The sequence below is a fragment of the Herpailurus yagouaroundi genome, unplaced genomic scaffold, assembly GCF_014898765.1.
Source record: "Herpailurus yagouaroundi ecotype Mexico unplaced genomic scaffold, PumYag 198, whole genome shotgun sequence".
NCBI lineage: Eukaryota > Metazoa > Chordata > Mammalia > Carnivora > Felidae > Herpailurus > Herpailurus yagouaroundi.
Window position 1 is genome coordinate 29,403,318 of NW_024412429.1, and position 22,658 is coordinate 29,425,975.

General features: G+C 40.4%; 1 protein-coding gene and 1 pseudogene across 11 annotated transcripts in view; both read left to right on the forward strand.

The window, feature by feature from the left end:
• MAP7 (microtubule associated protein 7) overlaps positions 1–22,658 on the forward strand; it is a 178,942-nt gene that overhangs the window by 83,812 nt on the left and 72,472 nt on the right. The window lies entirely within an intron of this gene.
• LOC121013414 (60S ribosomal protein L17-like) lies at positions 11,106–11,781 on the forward strand (annotated as a pseudogene).

Below are 22,658 nucleotides of genomic sequence, written 5' to 3' on the forward strand. Positions count from 1 at the left end.
TGGGGACTGGAGACATAGAGAATTCTTCCTGCATCTGTTGATTCTCAACTGCCTTCAACTCAAAATAATACTTAATGCCAAGGTGGCATCTTTTGGAGTGCCATATGCTGATCCCCTTCGTGGTACATTAATGGACATCTTTAGGTATAAGGCTGTCCATGTTGTAGATTATTTCCTTTAGAGATTGTGGAGTTGAAAATTTTAGACCTTTTAATGGCAGCAAATAAATGCTGCTGGATTCCTCTCCTAGAGTTATGCCAATATGCCAGTGTCCTCTAACTCCATTTTAATACTGCCACTTTGCTACTTACAGCTTTTTGCTCCTCATATTTTCAGTGCTGCATTTATTTGGAAGCACATGTCTGATATTTCTCTTCTGGGTACACACTAGATGTAAAATCAGGAATTGTCTCTTCGAGGACCCAGAAAGTCATAGTTCTAACCATAGGTGAAACTAGTAGCGATATCCATGTGCTGTGCTTTTAAGGGGTAGCATAACTTGAAGCAGGTGTCTGTTTCCGCATTGATCTGTAGGTGAGGGGTCATTGAAGATATTTTTAAAATTACAAATAGATAGTTTGAGTAGGGTTAAATCTTCATGAGCTATTCACCCCCAAACTCAAATTAACATGTGATTTCCAGTGGGACTAGTGGGTCAAATGATGGATGGATCCTGATGGGTGGGGTGTGGCTCAGCATTTGTGGTTTAGGGTTAGAACTCCAAACTGTTGGAGTTTCTGGCAGCTTGGGAAGATCCTAGGAGCTCCATTCACCTGAGTAGACAGGGAGGGGACCAAGAGACTAACACAAATATTGGAGATAAAGCATTGAAAAGCAGCAATTTTGTTAATATTTTTCATGGTTTCAAAACAAGCACAAAACATAGGTGCATGCATACATATATAAATAAACAACTAAAAACACCAGGAAAAAAAAAACCCACTTAATTTCTCTCAGTGAACACTTAAAATTAAGTGGTCTGCCTTTGTTGATCTAGTACCAATTATTAATAGTTTGGGATGAATGCTCTGAAGCTATTTCTTCACTTTTTAAAAAGGCTCATTTTATTTTACTAAATTCAGTCAAAATTTTTGACCCAGTGTTCCATATGAACATAAGAATAAGAAAATCTGGGGTTGCCTGGGTGTCTCAGTTGGTTAAGCATCTGACTTGGTTCAGGTCATGATCTCCCGGTTTTCAAGTTTGAGCCCTGCATCAGGCTCTCTGCTGTCAGTGCAGAGTCTGCTTCAGATCCTCTGTCCCCCTCTCCCTCTGTCCCTTCCCTGCTTGCGCTCTCTCTCTAAAAATAAATAAACATTAAAAAAGTGTTTTAAGAAAAGAATAAGAAAACCAAAGTAATTCACCAGAATTTATCTTACAGGAAGGAGAAGGTAAGACTCTTGATGGCTAAAATAATCCTAATCATTAAATTTTTCCCGTTTGTGGCTAATGGAAGGAAGTCTGTCTATTCCAACATCTATCTATTCTAATCGCAGGAAGAGCCTCTCCCCAATTACAACAAGTAATTAGATGGCCTGTTCACTTTCAGAATCCTTAAACTCACTCCTTGCACATTCACTGGATTTTTCAGAAGGCATATTATGATACATGCAAATTGAGAAATTTTGGGGCTGTCCCCATCAGCTGCTTACCACTGGGTCGAATCTTAAGCAATGCATTTGAAAACTCTGAAGCAGCTTCAATTTATTATAAATTAATGACATAGGATGTTCATTAATTATTAAGCTGCACTGAAATATGCTGAATGTTGTTGTACACAGGTTTTACAGTCAATAGATGTCATCAGAATGTTTTGAAATTATCCCCTTGAGAAAAACAGGAAGGATTTTATCACTGTGCATTTGCAGTTGCTTGTTAGTTTTGCAGTAACTTTCAAAAACAGGACATTGATTTATGCTATTTTGCCTCTCCTCTTCCGAGAAAATTTAACCACTTTGGGGGGGGGGGGAAGCGTGTCCTATATCTCAAAAAGCCCCTCAAAAAAATGTAAGAATTCAGTACTCAAGCTACTGATTTTACACTAACGTATTACATTTTCAGTATTTTGGTAAGATAGGTAAAAGTATTCCACGGTGGGAATTACATCCCATTAAAAAATATGCACTTACGATGCAGTAGGGGTAAAGTTATTTAAAAACAAATTAAATGAAGAAACCTCCCCGGAAATGAATTTTGGATTCAGTTGTTTCAGTTATAGTATTTTTCTACCTAGAGTTGTGTGCTGAATTCTGTTGGCGAGAAGGACAAAAGGCTTAACTGAAGCCACAGGGAATTTTTGATAGCATGTATTTGGATATTGGATAGCATGTATAAGGAGGAATGTAGTTATATTCCTCCTTAGAACTGTATTCTTCCCTTTCAGAGCCCTTATCCCAGTCTGTAACCTTCACTAGGGTGATCATTTGGCTAATGCCCAGGCCTCTGTTGCCTGTAAATTCCATGTGGGCAGAGCTATGCCTGCTTCTGCCCACCATTGTGTCCCCAGTGCCTAGCACATGGGATGTAGGTGCTCAGTGGGCAGTGGAATGATGGATGGACTGAGGGGAAGGGGAAGGATTCTTTTGGTCATTCTAAAAGTCCATGAAGGGGCGCCTGGATGGCGCAGTCGGTTAAGCGTCCGACTTCAGCCAGGTCACGATCTCGCGGTCCGGGAGTTCGAGCCCCGCGTCAGGCTCTGGGCTGATGGCTCAGAGCCTGGAGCCTGTTTCCGATTCTGTGTCTCCCTCTCTCTCTGCCCCTCCCCCCGTTCATGCTCTGTCTCTCTCTGTCCCAAAAACAAATAAACGTTGAAAAAAAAAATTTTTTTTTAAATAAAAGTCCATGAAGTGGTTTTTTTTTTTTTTTAAAGATAATACATTAGTTGTGTTTTTCTCAGCAACTGATGGAAAGGGTTGCTTTGCCAGCTTTTCATTCTGCGTCTTATATTTGTGAGGCATTGCTGTAACACCATTTTGAAGAATGGGAATGCTTTACAAGAATTCATTGTCCTTTGACAATTACAGCCTTTTAAAAAGTTTGACTCTCACCATATGAAAGTTTAAATAATAGGGTCGCCAAATGGACCTTATTGCAAATTGAGTTCATATAATAAAGATTTTCTAGCACATATCCCAGAGCATTGTTATATAATTCCTAGAATCTGCTCATCTTTTTCAGAAGTCTTAAAACAGCTTCTTGTTTCCAATTGCTTGGACTTCCCTTCCTTTTTATTTTAGTACAGCACCCTGTAAAGGTTTTTGCTTAAGAAAAGTTTTGAGTGGTAATTTTCAGGACAAACTGATATTAAGAGAACAATATTTTTTGCAATTTTCTTAAAGCACCACGTACTTAAGTATTTTTTCAAAATAATGATGCTTTTTCAGCCAATATTTGAGGCTTTATTTTGCCTTATTACAGTTTAAAGATTTATCATAAAGTATCAGTCTTAGTTGATAATATTAAAACACATCCCTTTATTTCCTGCTCTTACTGCATTGAAAGAAAATAAAGAGAAGCTCTGGGGAAAAAACCAGAAATCTTTAGTTTTAACTTTTTAAAAAATGTGTGTTTTGGGGAGGGTATGTGTGGGCAAGTGTGTTTTACTTTACAGTACCCTGGTTATGGTACAGACACTTAAGGGTTTGTTTTGCTTGTTTGTTTTAGCTTTGGCTGTTGTTCATTGTAGAAATGAATATTAAAGCATCAAAAACAGATTGAGTATCCAGTGTATACTATACAAATTAATTTTCTAAACTGCCAAATTTTTTTAATATCCTAAAGTTGGGGACTAACCTAAGAGCAGTCTTGATAGATGACAGTATGGCTTATTGCACAGTTCTCTGTTAGTTCGAATTACTACAAGATTAGATTTTAGAATATCTATCAGAATTAGTCTCCTGTATATTCCCTATAAAAATAGCTTCTTGACACTGAGCTTGTGCTAACTGTTGAATAACAGTGAGTGTAAGACCTGTCCTCCTTGGCAGATTTCTGGAATACATTCTAGGTTATCAGTTATTAGTAGAATCATATGAAGTTGACCTTGGGGTAGAGTTGATCTGCTCGCATGAAAACTGAGAGACCTAAGTAACAAAGATGTAGACACAAAAAGTTCGCCAGTACATTTTTTTTGCCTCTGGAGAGGACCAGTGGGCAGAGCCAAACTTCAAGAATAATTTTAAGCTGTGTTATTTGCTGAATTTTTATTCATTTTAATTGAAGCCCCAAATTGGAGCTCCAGCCAGCATGATTAATGTAATTTTAGTCTAGGAAACTTTTTAGAAATCTTTAAAACGCATGCCTAGAATGCCAAATGCCTGAAGCTTTAACCCGTCTTTGTCTTTCTGACAACAATTAAACAATAGGACCATTGTTTCAATCTATTATTAGGTCATGTGGTAGGGTCATGTTTGCATAGAAGAGAATACTTGCCTTTCTGTTCTGTGATGGGCTTGTTTACAGCTTATTCAAAAATGGCATCAAGTTTTTGAGGAACATATTAAACATCACTATTCTATACCACTGAAAATTAAGCGACGCATAAAGAGATGGTTCCCATTGCGATGGACTCTGGTGTACAAATTCTGAATAAGTATCCGTAGCCTGTGTTGAGTTTGTATACTTTAGCTTATAACAATTGCCTTTCCAGAGAGTCAAAGGACAAATGAGTCTCCAAAAATGACTCAGACTTTATTGTTTCTGGAAGACTTCACCACAAAGCAATAAAAAGTATGAAGTATCAATACAAGTATCAGTATAAACAGACGTGTCATACTTCTGATTTTGTAACCAAAAAGCCTGACCTCATTTATTAATGCAAATAAGTATTAATTTGCACTCTATCACAATGACACATCAATATAGATAGATTGGCAAAACAAGCCATTTTATTGTGTAAGTGGTAGAAAAACTTTTCCTCTGCCCTCTTAGGTATATTACCTGAACCCTTCAATTAAACTGTCAAAAGACAGATTAACAGAAGAAAAGCATATGATTCTTTACTGTTACTGATTTTTACATGCTTGGGGGCTTCACACAACTGAAGTGAAAACCCAAAGAGACATTTAAACCCAGAGGCTTATACACCATCTTGAGAAGGGTGATAGATGGAAGAGACTAGACCAGGGAAAGTAGATTTGGGCATCTAGGGGGAAGGTACACTATAGGAAAGTAACTATATGGGAGAAAGTAATGGCACGTAAGGGTTATTTAGTAGGATTTGTTAGGCCGACTCAAGTTGTCTCTGGTGATTGGTTCTTCTGTTCCGGAAAAGGAGAACACCTTTACAAATGGATATTTGTCACTTTCACAAAGTGAAATTTATGCCTTGCTTTTAGGCAGAAAGGAGGTGGACAGAAAGTTCCTCCTATGTCTGTTTCTCACTTGCCTTCTGCTCAAAATAATCAATATGCCAACTTTGGGGTATTTGGGGATGTTATATCCTAATCTGCTTCCCTTTACGTAAAACGAGACCCTGCTCTCATAGTTTTTCTTGCCTTGCTCTCAAGAGGCTCCTTTTCAGGAACAGTGCATTTTCTCCTTGTTCCTGGTTCCTTTGGTGACACCTCAGAGGTTTTTACCCCCACCGTGAACCACGCATCATTCAGGATGCATAAGTGGTGCACCTTTCTTATGGTAGTAGGAGAAGGGAAATGTGAAAAGCAAGGTGAAGAAGGTTTTAGGGGGAAAAATCTGGAGATCGGTTCCCTTAGAGCCCTCCATGTACATATACTGCCTTAAAACAAGGGTTCTTAATCAGGAGTTTATAAATTCAGAGGAAAATAACTGCATCTTTATTTACAGTGACCTCTTCTGGAAACTGAACATTTCCTTTAATGTGAGCAATAAACCTACAGCAGTGTTAGCACCAATAGAAGTCTGATACTTTCATATCTTACTACGGTTTCAGATATCTTAAAAGATAGTTTAAATGGATCTCAGCTTTGAAATCATGGCAGTTATTAGACTGCCCCTAGATTTTATTTAATGGGTTAATAAGGAAGCACATTACATTTTAATGTCTGGATAACCTTTTAAATAAAGATGGTTGTATTGTTTATGGTGCTTTGTATTTTAATTTATGCATTTAAAAATACTATCCTGAGAAAGGATCCAACCTGACTTTCGCCAAAGGACCCCAAAGCAGAAAGGTTGAACTCCTTGTTGGTGGAAAGCCTTCATGTACCCGCAGGAGCATGCAGATTCCAATTTGCAAGCTGCTGGAAGGGGAAGGCTGAAGCCCACCAGCTCTTAAACTGTGAATCAAGGACACCCAGACTTGCCTTTTTTGCCAAAGAGTGAAAAATGTGCAAAATCACTTAAGCCTGTGGGAGACAAATCCTTCCAGTTTTAGTGTATGTGCTGCCGAAGTGAGCACAATGGGAGACAAATCCTAGTTTAAATTCTGTTATCCATGGGTTCTGAATCAGGGATGTACATCAGACTCCTTTAGGGATCTATTTAAAAATACACAACTAAGTCTTACGCCTCAGGATTGCAGTTCAGCAGGTCTGGGTGGGACCCAGACATCTCTGTGTCAAAAGTCCATAGATGATCATACAAACCCTCAAATGAGAAGTGCTCTGAAAGCTTGTTCTGTAAGAACTATTTTAAGGATCCCATTTTTAAAGATTTATGTTTAATTGAAAAAAGTTCATGGCAGGAAATGAGGAAACTTCACTATAGTTTGGAAGTTATAACTGCTGAAAAGACATCTTCTGCTGAGGCTCTTGACCATCAGTCCCTGGGGGCCATGAAACTTTCTGAAGCTACACATGCCATTTTTCAAGGTAAGGGGCCAATAGCTCTCCTGAGATTTGCAACAGCATTTAAGGTCTTTAAAAGAGGCAGAAAGAGGCAGGAAATACCTTCCCAAATACGAGACCTTGAAATTTAATTGTGAAATGACCAAAAAGGCAAAATTATCAGACCTACTAAGGAAACCGTTATGAGAACACCATTAATTCTATGAGAAAAGCACTGGACTATCGCTCTACTTGTTTAATCTTAGCAGTATTTTCTGCTTTATATTATTAATTCTTGGAATCAAAATACTTTTTTGCAACCTAAGTACAGCATCATAAGGTGGCAAGATAAGTGATTTTGATGCTATACATTGGGGGGGGGGGAGGTAAATTATTAAAATATATCAAGTATTTATTGTGCTTAAAAATCCAAAAGAGGGGCACCTGGGTGGCTCAGCCGGTTGAGCATCCGACTTCAACCTAGGTCATGATCTCACTGGCCCCAAGTTAGAGCCTGGCGTCGTCCGGCTCTGTGCTGACAGCTCAAAGCCTGGAGCCTGCTTCAGATTCTGTGTCTCCCTCTCGCTCTCTGCCTCACCCCCACTCATGCTCTGTTTCTCTCTCTTTCAAAAATAATAAGCATTAAAAAAAATCCAAAAGAAAAAGTGATCATTAAAGTAAGGATTGAAAAAAAACTTTTTAAGATGAAATAATTTTATCTTAACCCTGGGCTTTTCTCTTACCTTTGACAGTTTCGTGTCCTTGGACACGAGCCCTCTGTTCATCATTGTAATAATTCTGGAAACTTAGTTCTTATTTTACTGTAAAGCCTAAAGTTTTCTTTTCACATTCGAAAATTATGAAGCAACAAATGTCCTATATGAAGTGTATGGTGTCCACCTTACGGCAAGTGAGAAAAAAAATTCTGTATTGTAACAAAGTGTTTTTGAAGAAATGAAGGTGCCGTCTTTCAGTCATGAAAGAAGTTGACAGCTTTTCTAGTTGTCACAATTGCAAGTTGATGTCCATCTCTGCCCTTTTGCCTGTGTCAGATAAACTACTTCCTGCTTTGGATTACCGTGCCTTCTCCTTGTCCAGAAATGGGGGGGGCCCGCCCCCCATCCACAGGTGTACTCTTTAGAGTCAGGTCAGGCATCCCCTCCTCCAGGAAGCCTGCCCTGCCTTTCTCTGTGCCTCCACAAAACCTCACACATACCTCTGTCATGGTACTTACCACACTGTATTTTAATTATCTGTTTCTGTGTCCCTTAGGAGACTTTAATCTCAGTACCATTATCTTTGTGTTATTATGGCTGGAACGGTGCCTGCTCATTAAATATTTTGCTGAGTAATTACATACATAGCCTCCAGCTCCCACCTCTCACCTATTATCGTCTGTAATCCTGCCCTGACCTGGCAGCACAGGGATCATGCTTTGGCCTTTGAGTTGCTGCCTAAGCCAACCAAGGTAACCTGCCCAGCCCGACCAGCTCATTGTATTAAACTGAGTCCAAGCTGAGTCTAGCAGTGTTCGATTGGCCATCAGCCTGAGATTACTCGTCATAGCCGGAGCGAGAACAGGCACGAAGCTGACCACTAAGCTCGCCACTCCCTAGGTATGTCTGTATGTCAGCTCCAGACTCTCAAACTTGCCATCTTATTAACTATCTTACCAAGATTTCCTTTTTGCCAGGCCTGTACTGTTTTGAAAAAGAAATTGTCACTTATGTCTACTCAGTTATTAATATAATCCTAGCTTAATTCTGAACTTGAAAATAGCAGTTTCTTATGATAGCCCAGTGAATTTAGTGGGAAGCAAAATACAGAGGATCTGAAAGCAGTTGTGTTTCCTTTTGAAAAGTGAAAAAAAGCAGTGGCCATGGACTCGTGTTACTTTTTTTTTTAAGTGTATTTATTTTGACAGAGCACGCGCGCATGAGCAGGGGATGGGCAGAGAGAGTGTGAGAGAATTCCAAGCACTCTCCCTGCTGTCAGCTCAGAGCCCAACACGAGGCTCAACCTCATGAACCCAACCAAAAGGTCATGACCTGACCTTAAATCAAGAGTCAGATGCGTAACCAACTGAGCCACTCAGGCGCCCCAAGACTTGTGTTACTTTCAATTCCTAGGAAATAGAAACAGCATGGACCTGGGGCCCCTGGGTGCATCCTAAAGGTTTTATTAATCATGCACACAGTTTTAGGTCTTACACTGTTTAATGGTGCAGTTGAACATAAAATTAATGTGTCTCCCTTTGACAAAATACAAATCAATATGATGTAAGACTGAGCTACATATATCAGCTGTATTCTATAGCCTGAATTTTGGCAGAGAACATGGTTGAAACCTTTTTTTTTTTCTTTTAGAAATAGTATGTTTAATTATAACTAGAAGTTTTCTTTTTTTTTTTACCATTTAATTTAATTTATTTTTTTAATTTACATCCAAGTTAGCATATAGTGCAACAATGATTTGGAGAGTAGATTTCTTAATGCCCCTTACCCATTTAGCCCATCCTGCCTCCCACAACCCTCTGTTTGTTCTCCATATTTGAGTCTCTTATGTTTTGTCCCCCTCCCTGTTTTTATATTATTTTTGCTTCCCTTCCCTTAGGTTCATGTTTTGTATCTTAAAGTCCTCGTGTGAGTGAAGTCATATGATATTTGTCTTTCTCTGACTGACTAATTTAGCTTAGAATAATACCCTCTAGTTCCATCCAATGGCAAGATTTCATTTTTTTTACTGCCAAGCAGTACTCCATTGTATATATATACCACATCTTCTTTATACATTCATCCATTGATGGACATTTGGGCTCTTTCCATACTTTGGCTATTGTTGATAGTGCTGCTATAAACATTGGGGTGCATGTGCCCCTTCGAAACAGCATACCTATATCCCTTGGATATGCACCTAGTAGTGCAATTGCTGGGTCTTAGGGTAGTTCTACTTTTAACTTTTTCAGGAACCTCCATACTGTTTTCCAGAGTGGCTGCACCAGCTTGCATTCCCACCGGCAATGCAAAAGAGATTGCTTTATCCGCATCCTCACCAATATCTGTTGTTGCCTGAGTTGTTAATGTTATTCATTCTGACAGGTGTGAGGTGGTATCTCATTGTGGTTTTGATTTGTATTTCCCTGATGATGAGTAATGTTGAGCATTTCTTCATGTGTCGGTTGGCCATCTGGATGTCTTCTTTGGAGAAGTGTCTATTCATGTCTTTTGCCCATTTCTTCCGGGGATTATTTGCTTTTTGGGTGTTGAGTTTGAGAAGTTCTTTATAGATTTTAGATACTAACCCTTTATCTTATATGTCATTTGCAAATACCTTCTCCCATTCTGTCGGTTGCCTTTTAGTTTTGCTGATTGTTTCCTTCGCTGTGCAGAAGCTTTTTATTTTGCTGAGGTCCCAATAGTTCATTTTTGCTTTTGTTTCCCTTGCCTCTGGAGATGTGTTGAGTAAGAAGTTGCTGTGGCCAAGGTCAAAGAGGTTTTTGCCTGCTTTCTCCTCTAGGATTTCAATGGCTTCCTGTCTTACATTGAGGTCTTTAATCCATTTTGAGTTTATTTTTGTGTATGGTGTAAGAGGGTAGTCCAGGTTCATTTTTGTACATGTTGCTGACCAGTTTTCCCAGCACCATTTGCTGAAGAGACTGTCTTTATTCCATTGGATATTCTTTCCTGCTTTGTCAAAGATTAGTTGGCCATATGTTTGTGGGTCCATTTCTGGGTTCTCTATTCTGTTCCATTGATCTAGTCTGTTTTTGTGCCACTTGGTTGAAACACTCGGGGCGCCTGGGTGGCACAGTCGGTTAAGCGTCCGACTTCAGGCAGGTCACGATTTCGCAGTCCGTGAGTTCGAGCCCCGCATCAGGCTCTGGGCTGATGGCTCAGAGCCTGGAGCCTGTTTCCGATTCTGTGTCTCCCTCTCTCTCTGCCCCTCCCCCATTCATGCTCTGTCTCTCTCTGTCCCAAAAATAAATTAAAAAAAAAAAAAAAAAGAAACACTTATCCTGTATCTATCAGATTGCTAGGAGTATTATTTCTTTATCCATTTTATGCCTTCCAGTTAATCTAAGGAAGGGAGCGGTAAGAAAGAGAAACAGGATTTCATCCCATGTGGCTTACTTTCTATGATTTCACTGAAGGTCTTAGCTCTATTTCTGTAGTCTTAGAGACCTCCCAATTTCTCTTTAAAAGTAACAGGCATTATCAAGATTTCAATAGTATGAAATATTGTGAAATTGTAAAACTACTGTGACTTTATGTGCACTTACATGTGCATGGTTGAACTTTCACAAAGGAGATGAGAAAATTCTCCTTAGGGTCAAGTCAGGACAGCTCATCAAAAGCACAAAGTCACTTGTTTCTTTCTCTTATCAGAAAATAATAATAATAATAATAATAATAATAATAATAATAATAATGGCTTCCTCTTCCGAAAAGTGGCCTGAGGTGATCTCTGAAAATGGTTCGCTATTCACTTGACCTGGAAAACCCAACAAAATCATGCAAATCAAGAGGTTCAAATCTTCGTGTCCACTTTAAGAACACACATGATACTGCCCAGGCTATCAAGGGTATGCATATCCGAAAAGCCACCAAGAATCTGAAAGACATCACTCTGCAGAAATAATGTGTGCCATTCTGTTGCTACAGTGGTTGAGGTGGTTGGTGTACCCAGGCCAGACAGTGGGGTAGGACCTATAGAGTCAGTGGCCTGAAAAGAGTGCTGAATTTTTACTGCACGTGCTTAAAAATGGAGAGATGGGTTTAGATGTAGATTCTCTAGTCATTGAGCACATTCAGGTGAACAAAGCCCCCAAGATGCTGTGTAGAACTTACGGGGCTCATGGTTGGATTAATCCATACATGAGCTCTCCTTGACACATTGAGATGATCCTCACTGGAAAAGAGACTGTTCCTAAACCAGAAGACGAAGTTGCACGGAAGAAAAAGATATCCCAGAAGAAACCGAAGAAACAAAAACTTATGGCTCGAGAGTAAATTCTGCATAAAATAAAAGAAAAAAGAAGCATGATTTAAAGAAAAAGGAATAATAAAGCCCCTGGCCATCTCTCAGACCTCAGCACCAGGTCTCAGTTATTCTCCAGGTTGTTCAGCAGGTGAGTTTGTCTGACCTGCTCTCAACGATCAGCCTTCTGGAGGCAAACCAAGCTCGCTTCCTATCGCATTCCAGCCATTCATTATTCTCTGTCTCTGTGTTCTCGGTGTAACATGGGGACACTAATTGCCTACCTTACAAGGTGACTCTAGGAATTAGACTGGATGTATGTAAAGCCTCTGGCACAGTGCTTGTTCTATAGATGGGGCTTGATGAATGACTCTCACAGTTCTTGTTTTTATTACTGTTGCTCATATATTTTTTCCCTGTCTGGTGGTTCTGTCTCACTTCCTTCTTAGAACTTGGATTTTATAATGAGCACTCTGTGTTTCTCCTGTTTTGCAGGATCAATTATGAGTGTTTTCAGTGGTATTTGGTGTTGTAGAGTTATTTCGTTTGTTAGCCTCGGGCCCCTTTTCCTTCCTCACGGAGTTAATCTGATGCTAGACAAGAGAGCAGATTGAGAGCCTGTGGGGCAAGAGTTGAATGAGTAGAAGTACTGCATACTAAGTTGGACATTTCTAATTAGGATTTGAAGCATGGTTTTAAGTAATCTAAAAAGGTTTATAATAATCTGAAGCCAAGATATAAAGATTTATAATCAATATTTTAAACATTGCATAGTAATAGGATAGTGTTTCTAGCTTTTATATTCAACCTAAACTTTTTGTGTAAAGTTGAGTCTTATGAAAGGACTAAGGTTTTTGTGTTTTTGTTTTTGTTTCTCCGAGTGAAATCAGAGTCAAACTTTTCAAGCTGGTTTAGAATAATTTCCAGATCAGTGGAAACCGAAATGTGTTGCTAGCAGGTGTCTTATCATAGACCCCAATGAAATGACTGCATTCTGTCTGCATTCCTAAAAGTGGTCATTCTTGCATGCAAACTTAGCTAAGGTAATCTCCAGTTGGTGTGAGTCCGTTCAGTATTGTTATTTGTATAACCCCAGCATCGGCAGTACCTGTGCTGATGGCTGTAAGTGGCAGTAAGTTTTAGGGAACTGCTCACAGAGAAGAATTATGCTACATGGCGATATGTCCACTAAGTTCTTGGGAATAAAGCTGTTTGGCTTCTGGCATGTGTGTGGAGTGGGGCCAAGGGCTCTGGGTTGGAGGTAGGGAAGTCCCCATTCTGTCCATACTGGGTGAGTACTGGGACGCTCTTGCTAGTACAAGGTGTCTCATGGAGCGGGCTCCAGACCTGATCCAGTTCAATTTCCAAGGAATACGAGGGGGGCTGCTTGGGCTGTCATCGTGGGAAGTCTCGTTCTGATGGGAAGCAGCAACACCTCCACACAGACTGGACAGTGTGGCAGCCGCCCAGTGGAGTGAGGAAGGGACAGGGCAAGGGGGCAGTTCTTTGCTGAAAAACTACATAATAGAATGTACCTTCTGCATTATTTTTGCTGTAGGCAGTAATGTTTCTGACACCGTGTAGGTCATGGCAGAAACATTTTTTCTTTGCTATAGAGAGATTACTTGACCAGATATAGAAGTAAAACATCACTTATGCCAGAGCTCTCAGAAGCTTACCTGTCGAGCCCACCTAGTCTAGCCCAGCACAGTACAAGTTTAGGCAGAGGACTTAAAAATCAGCCTTGATGATGAAGATTAACACAGCGATGTCATTCATATTTATTCCTGTCTCTCTGTGTAGTTGAGTTACACCTTCATGTTACTAAAGCTCATAGAGCTGAGGCTGATGGTTTATTATAGAGGACAGATATTAATACATCAAAAATTGTATGTAACTGGTTGTTCAGTGCAGAGACCTAGATCATAAGTTTTAGTGTGGTCCACGTACTACTTTAATGTGATTTTTTTTTTATGAATAAGATGTTTTAAAGTTAGCAGAGTGAGTTTTAAAAAGGGATGGTGCATGTTTCCTTATGTAAAACACGACTCTGACTAATGAGACAGCATCAGCTATTTTTTTCATCTTTCCCATTCCTGCTGTGAGGTGAGTAAGTGCTTGTCCACAGTGTTTTCAACGATGAAGAAGGCTGTCTTTTAGGCATATGGAAAATGGAGTTTCTTTCGAGCATCAGTAGTTGCCATATTTTTGCTACTGAATATTTGTTTACAAAGTCAAGTTCAGCCTGCCTGCTATAAAAAAATCTGCTTAAAGGAAATTGAATAGCCTATCCAGAGGTGCTAAACTGAGAAACATACGAAAGACTGTTTCTAAGACAAGATATTCAAAAAATCTAAATGACTAATTATACTTGTTTATGAAGTGAACCTCCTTTCTCAGCTAGCTCTAAAACATAATCACCTGTGACCCCTAGCTTATACATATTTGCTAGACTATTGTAGTGTTTAAAAAAACAAACAAAAAAGCAATTCTTTATGCTATGTGGGTTATGTTCCAGAAGTTCATTTGCAGGATGGCAGGTTGAAAGCTGGAACATACACTCACATTATTAAAATACCACATATGCACCTGATGAGCCACAAAAGCCAGTTTCATCAGTTATGTAGTAATGCCATCATAGAATCTTCATGAAACAAATATGCTCAGAATTATTCAACACTTTCTAAAATTCTAAACTAATGGTAAAATGATCTATCCTCAAATTGCTCGTATTCTGTTTCGAAAGCTGATTTTCGTGCTCTCTGTCAATCTCTGCTTCCTACCCCATCCTCATCATTTTCCTCCTTCCTTAGTCTCCATGGAGACCAAACTCAGTATTAGCACAGCTCCTCTCTCCTTCACTCTTTACAGAAAGCACACACCCTCTTGCACTTTTTCTAAGGCTTTTCAATGCTATAAAACAAAGGAGGTAAAATAACAACAAGGTTTGAGGAAGTCTTGGGCTTGTACTTCATCTGTAAACTAAAAAGAAACTGCATTGCCATGGTATTCATGGACTGTTCCCGGTACAACCAGAAAAAGGGGCAGGTTCGAGGGAGCACCCAGAGACTGCACTGAGATTCATTCACATTTCATTAGAAAGCCCAGACAGTTCTTCAAATATTTTCCTTTCTGACAGTGACTCTACTGGAATTTTGAAAACAACATGGGTTGTCTAGGAGCAGGTTCTTGGATAAAGAACAGAGTGTGTGGGGCGCCTGGGTGGCGCAGTCGGTTGGGCGTCCAACTTCAGCCAGGTCGCGATCTCGCGGTCCGTGAGTTCGAGCCCCACGTCGGGCTCTGGGCTGATGGCTCAGAGACTGGAGCCTGTTTCCGATTCTGTGTCTCCCTCTCTCTCTGCCCCTCCCCCATTCATGCTCTGTCTCTCTCTGTCCCAAAAATAAATAAATGTTGAAAAAAAAATAATAAAAAAAAAAATAAAGAACAGAGTGTGGAGACAAGCCAGGCCAGTGACCAATATGGTGCTCCCTGGGATGGAAGGAGGGCAGCCTGGCTCACAGCAGCTCCTTCCTCCACTTAGCGTTTGTTGACTGTTTTCACTTCTTCTGGAAGGAGCTTGCTGTACGGGTTTACCCTCTCAGCCGCCCTCACCTCCCTTCTGGCTTTTCCAACCGGCCTCGATACCAACCCTTGCGTGGAGATTGTCAAGTAAGAGATGGTCACAGAAAATGCATCCAAGGCACTTAGAACAGAGGAGTCCGTTTATCAGCTTAGTTTGGCTTAGCTCTTGATGACTCTGAGGGACCTGTAGCTTAGGCAGATTGCAAATTTGTAATTGGCTTCTCTTATTTGAAATGGATGTAGCATACTTGAAATGAACATGTGCATATTAGCTGCAGCCCATAAACCTAGGGGTCATCAGTGCTCCGGCCTGTCAAGAGCCTTCCCGTCTGGCCTGACAGCCCGCCAGGTTTTGCCGCCTGCCACACAGCCGTCTTTGTGCCTTTGAGCGTTGCAGGGCCCCGTGAAACCGCTCCTGGGCTTTCAGGCTGGCGTCCTTTCCTTTGGCTGGATTTGTTTTCATCAGTTACTACATTTAGATATTTGATAGGTTCCAGAATTTGAGATCCTCCATTTGGGGACATTTTGAGTCTAGCAAATGAAAGAAATCCAACAAATAAAAAGCCAGGTCCAGTAAAAAGATAATAATGACGAGAGAAGAGCAGCATGCTTTAAATCTCGCCTTTTCTTTTCTGCAGAGGACTGAAGAAATGCTTGGTCATCTAAGTCCCTTGTCCTGGCGGGAGTCCCTGGTTACTCTGAACAAACCAAAGTCCTGGCTTCATCACATTTCTGTGCACTCCAGGACGAGAGTCATAATTATTTCATGGATGCGAATGGATCCACAAACCACATATCCCAAAAAGTCACTGGCAGTGTGAGTCCTAACACAGCATCTGCGTGGAGCCCCCTGGGTGGGAGTCCACACTATCCTCCATGCAGGTGCCTTCAGCCTTCATCCCCAGCCTGTCCCCACCGGCTGAGGCTCAGAGGGAGGAAGAGCTTTGGCGCTCTGCCCGTCTCCACGCTCCCTGACCCAGCAGTCCGTAATTCTGGCTGTGAAGTGGGCCCTGGGCGGCCAGGCAGCGCTCTACCCCTTTGCTGCACTGCTCCATTTCCTAGACAGAGAAGGTGCCAGAGAAGCAATTCAATCCCAGCCCAGCCCACAACATCTATCAGAGTTGGCAGAAGCCGCTGCTTGAACGGATCCAGGTTTGGTTAAAAAACTGAGAGGGGAAGAAGTGGTAAGCAAATCCACATAAAACCTAGTTTTTAAGTTTCTGATTCAGCCCTAATAGGGCTCCTCGCAGACCCCATCCCTGCCTCTCCCAGAGAGGTAAAGCCGCCTTGGAGATTTTTTTTTTTTTTTTTTGTAGTCCTCCTCCTTGGAAGTGGTCGCCTTCTCGGTGGTGTCCAGACCTGCAGAAGCAAAGAGGCTTAAATTGTGGGAGATTAATACAGCAACTCCGGGGGCAAGGGACCAGGTGTTAGTGTTAATAGAGGAAGATAAATAGTACTCAGTCAGGACCATGGTTTCACAAATGGATGAAGATTCAGAGAACTTCAGAGTTAGAAGGGGAGACAAAGATAACTGATGACTGTAGGCATGTAGTGGAAATGGCAAAATGCAGTGCAGTTAACGACTGGAAAAGTAGGCTGAGTAAAGTTATCGACAGAAAAGAAAGGGACAGAAGACTACACAGCATGACGATTTGAATAAACAGAAAGCACATCTGCGTGAACACAGAAACTTTTTTCCCAGAAAGAAAAGAGGGAGGGAGGGGCTTCCTCTTTTTCTTTTACAGCTGCATGTACCATTTGCATTTCCTAACCGTGTGATAGGCATTTCTTTTTTAAGTTTAAAAAAATGGCTTATCCAGGTGATGGGATTATGGGCCTTGCAATTTTTGTCTTCATAGTCTTTCTGTAGTATCAAAAAGCTCATCGATTATTTTTTAAATAAAATTAAGCTAAATCAATTGGAATTTTTATTATTTTCGTCAGCATCTACTCTGAGGTTACGTTTATAAAGGGCTGACAGAGAAGCTAATGCAGCCCTACTGTAACCCATCCGCGAGTCCGTTGTGGTCAGGAGGAGTTGCACATAGGGCCTTAGGATGCTGGCAAGAGTTGTTCTGGATGACCAGGGGTGCTCTGGGAACCCTTCACATTCTGCTCAGAAATCCACTGTCTCCCAAGTTGTTTGGAGCTGCTTTCTATTACAGATGAGGTTATTGAAACTCTGCTCTGGCGTCTTTTACTTTTTTTTTTTTTTGCCCTAACTTTTGCTCCTCCTGCTACTTTCAAAACTAAATGCTGATCTGCTTTAATATGATGAACCAGCACCTGTTTTGCTTTCTTCTGGAAAAAATTAGAATACAGAAGATCCATGATGTACCAAGTGAAGGGGAAAATAGGAAGTACTTACAGAGTCCCACAGTGTGTCCAGCCCACTTATGAATGCCTCGAATGACAAGCCGTTTTCTAAGACACAACATAGGAGATACTCTTATCATCTAACCACCACCTAGTTTTGTGCGTGTTGTTTTTTCCTAAGTAATTCACACGATGTTCTTGGAGCCTTTTATTGCCCCTGTCCCCCCACTTAACATCAAATCCTCTGCCTTTTCTTAGTCTCACCTGCCTCAAAATCCCATCCGGAATCTCGCCTCCAGCCCTCAGTGCCTAGGATTGAGGTGTTGCATATTGCAGACTAGAGGAAGTAGAAACTAGAAGGGTAGACTGGGGCCAAATTTTGGTGCATGCTTGGACTTCATTCTGTAGTTAGTGGAAACTCTTGTCAGTTTAGAGGTTGCCTTTAATTGTGAGTACTGAATAAAAAGTGATTTAAATAAGTTAGGAGCTTTCTTTTTTCTTACCTGCAGGAAATATGGGAAGTAAAGAGTACAGTAGTTCAGAGATGTCCGGGCCAGGTCTCCGTTCTTGCCTTAGCTTCCCCCTCGCCTCACCTTCTGGTTACGAGACAGCTGTATACCTTGAACATCACACCCATCTTCAAGACAGGAAGAAAAGGGAGAGTGGGGAGCCATGCCACTTGAGTGCACGTCCCCTTTAAGGAGCATTCTCACAAACCCCACCTAACAATTGCAGGGGTCAACTTCTTGGCCAGAGCTGTGTCGTGGTCAGCCAGGGTTCTGTTAGAAAAAAAGTGCTGGGTAGACATTTATTAGGTAACAGGCATGGAATGGCCCAGAGCCTTCCCTATGCAAATTGACAGTATGACTTTCCAAGAGAGAAATGCAGCAAGCCTTTCCCCAGGTGTTTTTTGTTTGGGTTTGGTTTTTTACTCTAAAGCACATTTTTTGCTTTGCATCCTGTGAGATGAGCAGTATTGGGAACTTTTGGAAGCATACATTCTAAAAACAACATAAGATGGAATGAAATCAAGTGCCAGGCAGTGTGAGGCAGACTTGGGAGCTCAGTAGAAGTCAGAGAAAGAAAAGTGTTGGAGGTAGGAATAGCTTCAAAGATTTCATGAGAAAGAGACCTGAGCAGGGCTATGGGAAATGGATTGGACTCTCTACCAGGCTGTAATGGTGAATGCGTGACATTCTATGTTTGTCAGATCCCAAAACAACACCCAGAGTGAGCTCTGTGAACTGTGGGTTTTGGGTGATAATGATATGTCAGTGTAGGTTCATTGATGGAAACAAATGTACCACCGTAGTGCAGTATATTGTTGATAATGGGGGAGGTTGTGCATATGTGGAGGCAGGGGGCACATGGGAATTCTGAACTCTCCACCCAATTTGGTGTGAACCTAAAACTTCGCTAAAAAATAAAAGCTGGGGCACCTGGGTGGCTCATTCTGTTAAGCCTCTGACTTTTGGTTTCGGCTCAGGTCATGATCTCATGGTTTGTGAGTTCGAGCCCGCATCGGGCTCTGCACTGACCGTGCAGGGCCTGCTGGGGATTCTCTCTCTCTCCCTTTCTCCGCCCCTCTCCTGCTCATTTTCTCTCTTTCTCTCTCTCTCTCAAAATAAATAAACCTTTTTAAAAAAGATATTAAAAAGAAGAAGAAAGAAAAAAGATGGATTGCATTTAAACAGTTGAAGAGATGGCAAGGCTGATGTTCCAACAAGAGAGGATAACACGAGAGAGGACGCAGATGTAGAAGTGACAGCAGTGGGAGACTAGATTGGCCCATAATTGAAAAATAAAATTTTATGTTTATTCATTTTTGAGAGAGAGAGAGAGACATGAGCAGGGGAGCATGAGCAGGGAAGGGGCAGAGAGAGAGGAAGACACAGAATCTGAAGCAGACTCCAGGCCCCGAGCTGTCAGCACAGAGCCCGACGTGGGGCTTGAACTCATGAACCACGAGCTCATGACCTGAGCTGAAGTCGGACGCTCCAACAACTGAGCCACCAGACGCCCCATGGGTTGGCGCATAATTTTAAACAATTTAACAGGAGGTTAAACGTTCTCCTGTTACCTGAAATGAATTGGAATAACCTTAACCTTTCATCAGTTATCACTCATTCCTATTGCATTTTTCTGAGTTTGCATAAGAAAATTTAGGGTTAAGTATCTTACTGTTGTGCAGAGGAGGAGTAGTTAATTATTGATATTCTACAGTCTTGTATATGTGGTTTTTTCACAGATTAAACTCAATAGTATAGGATTAAAATTACATTCACATTTTTTTGCAAAACTAATGTTTAAAACTGTGTTATTTATTTGGGATTCAGAGAACTATATATACATCTTCTACCTTGATAATTTTATTTTGTATTTAAGTATGAAAGCTTTTCTATTTTGTGGCCTGTAGTAATCATTTGTAAACTGTTGGCATCAGCAGTTTTAGTTTTCTTCTTAAAATAAATCATTATCCTGCTAAAAGTAAAAGGATCTTCTTTCAGTTGGTTACTTTAATTAAGCAGAGTAATGAAGTTGAGTAGTAATTGTTTTTCTCCAAGTTATTTAAATAGTTGCTTTTAATTACACATTGGATTTAATTGAATTGGGTCTAATTTGATAAACTCCCTATCCAGCTGTTGAAACTTGGTAAATTACAGAGACTATAGCTAATTTTCTATTTCCCAGTGTAACTAGGAAACTTTTAATATGGTTAGGCTTTCCTCCTTTTTTCTGTACTTTGCCCCCATCTTTGCTTAGTCATAAACATTACTTGTATTATGGAGCAGAGAAAGAGATAATTTGTGTAGCAGCTAGCATCTGGTGATAAATCACCAGGAAGGTACATCACCCATGGGGATGAAGAGGCTTGCCTTTTAATCTGGTTTATATTAATGCAGGTGGAAGATGCTGCCTTTTCTGTTCTATTTATAATGTTGCCATCTGGCTGAAGGAAGGATTTTGTTTGTTTTATTTATTTGTTTTTAGATCAAAGTGTTTTGGGTTGGATTTAAAGGATGTCACGTTTGTTCCAGTCAGCCCACTGTATCAGGAGTTTGTACCGTGAATCAAGTAGCTGCTTTTAGTGGTAAACAAAACAGCTGAAGAAGTGATTCCCAATAGTCTACACAAAAAAACATATGGGACGTGTGCTTTTCTAAACAGTGGTTTTCTTCATTTCAGCTAGAATGGATGTTTGTCTTTTTAGCAGATTATCAAAACAAATCGATTAAATCTGTTGCTTTGGGAAAATGTTGGGGTTTACAGATGCCTCCAAGCTGAAATGCTTGTTTTGTAACCTTTCTGATATTTCCAACAGAGGCTGTAATGTTTTCCTGCTTCTTCCCATGCAGTCCAGGCAATATTCTGTTGTATTTGGAGTTTGTCGCTCCAATTCCCAGAATACCCACTAGAAGTGATACTGGGCAGACCTCTCTATTATATGGCTGCAAAAGCAGTCATTTGATTTTGAGGCTGCCTGAGGTCACGTCAAAACCAGGCTGGAATTACATTAAGTATTTTCTGGGTTTTTTCCGGACACAGAGTGAGTATGACTGTAATCTGGCAATCCTTTTGGTCACCTTTTGTCTATAATCTTAGCAGCCATCAAAAATGAACACGTGTATACTTTTTCTTTTTACTCGTCGAGAATGCTTTCCCTTTCTGGGCTTTTGCCACAATTTGGTCAGGGTACACCACCCACCCTCCAGCCATCTCTCATCCCCTTCAAGCATTTGTTCAGTGTCACATATGTGCCAGATAGCGAGCTAAACGCTGAAGTTGGAGATCCTAAGGATGAAAGGCATGGCCCCTGCCCTCAGGTTTCTCAAATAGAGCATTATCACAGCACTGTACCCTGCCAAGTGTCAAAGACAAAATAACTCCAGCTCCATTTAATTGGAGACCATCTAGGGTTCTTTAAGCTCAGAGCACAATGGTTTGTGATGAGAGCTCTTCAGAGGCAAACAAGCTGCCCACTCCTGATCCCTTAAAAATATTTTGGTAACTTGTTTTGACAGAATTATCTTCTGCTCTTATTTAGGTAACATTTATGCTCTTCCTTCCATATGTGATTTAATACATAAAAACTGGATCTTTTTTTTTTTTTTTGGTGAAAATTTATGGTTGGTCAGTATTTTTGATGCTCACTTTGACGTTTCAGTGTAACTTTTGCAACTTCCTTTTGGACATTGATGGAGTATAAAGTATTAATAAATAACTATGTGTGTCTATTCCATTCTTCTGCTTTCATGATATAGTTAAAGATGAGGAGTAGTGTTTCTGGTGGATTCAGTTCCCATGGATCATGTAACTGTAGACAATACTGAATTGTATTTATAAAACCAGTGTCTTTGTATTGGGTTTGTATTATCTCAGTATTGGACAAATTTCTTTGTCTTTTGGTTGACTATCCTTTTCTATCATGGTCATAAATTTTTCATTTTTCTTCATTATGCAGAAATGAAGTAATCAGAAAATGACTCAGTCACTGTTCATTGTTGCTCGAATGAGCTCCCCCTAAACTTAAAATTCTCCGTGCAGTCTATGGTAGCCACCAAGTCGTAACTTTTTGTTTTATCTGCATGAAATACAGAGAAAAAGCAAATCTTAATTGAATTGTTTCTGTCAGCAGAATGAATAAGGATGAAACGTGAGACTCTGATATGTATTATCAAATATGTTCTTAATTGCATTTGTTTTTGCAACAAGAAATGAGCAATAGATTGTTGAATAAATGGTTCATTATTCTTATTGCTATGTTGAATTAAATGTGGCTAGATTTTATACCACACCACAAAGTGGGTTTATTCTGGTGTGGAAGGGCAAATTACAGTCTGCACTGTTTTTCAACATCTGTACTTATATACACTGCCTATAAATTTGCATAATGCCTATAAATTTGCATAATGCAGAGGCTGCTTCCCTATCCTGTGGCGATCTATGAAAGATAAAAGACACCAGTCAGCCTCTGCCCACATCTTGTTTCCTTGACCTTCCTGCAAAATGACCTTCAAAACACCCCACCTGTTTCCCAAC